The sequence below is a fragment of the Elephantulus edwardii genome, unplaced genomic scaffold, assembly GCF_000299155.1.
Source record: "Elephantulus edwardii isolate Elephantulus edwardi_28Jun2011 unplaced genomic scaffold, EleEdw1.0 scaffold00024, whole genome shotgun sequence".
Lineage (NCBI taxonomy): Eukaryota > Metazoa > Chordata > Mammalia > Macroscelidea > Macroscelididae > Elephantulus > Elephantulus edwardii.
The window spans coordinates 7006809-7009257 of NW_006399774.1; positions in this window are offsets into that span (position 1 = coordinate 7006809).

Genomic DNA, 2449 nt, shown 5'->3' on the forward strand with positions numbered 1-2449 from the left:
CTTTTGATCACTTGCTCATCTGAGAGCTGGACAGTAGTGACTAAGAATGACAGAAGGTTCCGACTTGATGGCACGTAACAAAGTCCTCAGTGAGAACAAAAGATGATTATTACCACTTTTATTCCTCTGGTGATTACTTTCAAATAACTAAATATTTTTCAGTCACTGTTTTTTAAGTCAGTTTAGATTTTATTGACCTTTTGCAACAATAAATAAAGTATCATCTTCTGTATAGGCAGGATTCACATCTGCCACCCTTGCCACCACAAACCTTAAATGAGGTGGTGGAGCTTGATTTCTTTGGGGCTCCTGTTCTTCCTTGACTGTTTCCTCTTTTGTGAATATTGTGGCTTGTGGTTTTGTCCTTATGTCATCAGCTTTTGTTCTCTTAATGCATTTGTTTCATTGAAATTTGTGACTTTGTCATTGATTCTGCCTCCTTTCCCATTTTGTTTTTTTGTAATGAGTTTTTATACTTCGCTTAATTAAATTCCTGTAGAGTTTTTCTTGTGAGGGAAAGAAAAGTGATTGTTAGCCTAGGAAGTTGGAAGTTTCCCGATTTCTTTGCCAATTATTCAGAAACAGTTGGAACAGTCCATCAACAGAGAACTTCCAGAAATTCAAGCTAGATTCAAAAGAGGCCCCGATGTTGTTCTTCTTGATAAGAGTCTTCATCTCTCACTGACCCTCTACCATGTGTGACATCTTTTTCCTTCCTGATAACATACAGAAATATGGGAGGTGAAATCTTGTCAACCCTGCTGCTAAGGAGCACTGTCCGCTGCATTTCTTCCAAGTGATTTGTCCTTCTGGCCTTGATTGTATATTCCTTGGTACAGGATTGATCAGAGTTACATTGTTACACAGGGAGCTACAGTTGCAATTGACTTGATATCACCTGCCACCAGCCTTTCAGTCAGGATCTCTGGAACACATGTTTAGAGAATTGGGCTGATGCCTCTTTCTTTATTCTAATTCACACTTCAGATTAATTCCATTGATCATAGAACTAACTTTGAAAGTTTAGATTGACCTGCAGATGCTGTGAGCAGAATGTGGTGACTCTCTCAAATATGTCAAATAATAAAATGGCTTAGGGAATTTTTCCAAGATCATTGTAGAATATTATTCAAATTGGGAAAGATGGCAGAATTTTTGTGGTGAAGAAGTTAACAAATAGCGAGCATAACGTACAAAATCTGTTCTATTGTTGGTGATGAGTCTCATTGCCAATGTTGAAGAGGGAGGCTGTGCATATATACCTCTCATAGGCATGAGTTTGCAGTGTTTGTCAGATGTATAAAAGCATTTATATTATATATTGTCAGATGTATAAAAGAACTAGTATTTCAGTTTAGGGGTGTTACTACTCAGGGGTTGCCCCCCCCTCGTTTTACTGTAGCACAGCTATATTTCTTTATTTCTTGTCTACCTGTTACCTGTAGTTGCTTTTGAGTTCCATGGACAGAACTGAATAGTTGGGACAGAAGACATTGCAACCTATAAAGCTTGACATACTTCTATTATCTTTTCAGTGATGAATAACTTTTAAACCTTTTCCCAGAAATAAGTGTGTGAGTTGTTAGGTGCCGTTGAGTTGAGTACCACCCATAGTGACCCTATGAGTAACAGATCTGCACCTTTCCTGTCCTGTGCTATACTCGTACTTCCTGACACACTAGAGCCAGTCCTCACCTTTGCGAGCATCATGTCCTCCAAGGAATAGTTCCTCTTTACAATGGGCCTGAAGTATGTGAGGTGAAGCTTCATCATCTTTGCTTCTAAAGAGCACCCCAGCTGTACCCTCTCCAAGACATCTCTTTTTTCTTTTGGCTGTCCATGGCATGTTCAATGCTCTTCTTCAACACCACAGCTCACAGGCATCAGTTCTTTTTCTGTCATCCAGATTCATTGTCCAGCTCTCAGATGCATAGCAAGTGATAGAAAAGACCATGGCCTGACTCAGAAACATCTTAGCCCAAGATTTGATCTTGAATTTATTCCATCTGAATTTCAAGATCATCTTAAGAATAGGTTTGAGCATTGAACACTAGTGATCGAAGACCAGATGAGCTATGGGATGATATAAAGGATATCATCCATGAAGAAAGCAAAAGGTCATTACAGAGACAGGAAGAAGTCCAAGATGGATGTCAGATGAGATTCTGAAGAGATCACTTAAGAATGGATAGAATGGTATATACACTAGAGAACTGCCAGAAGTTCAACCTGAATTTTGAAGAGGTTGTCGCACCAAGGGTATTATTGCTCATGTCAGATAGATCCTGGCTGGGAACAGAGAATACCAGAAGAGTATCTATGCTTTATTGACTATACAAAGGCATTTGACTGTGTGGATCATAACAAGTTGAGGCTAACATTGAGAAAAATGGGAATCATAGAGCACTTAATTGTGCTCATGTGAAACCTATACTTTGACCAGGAGGCT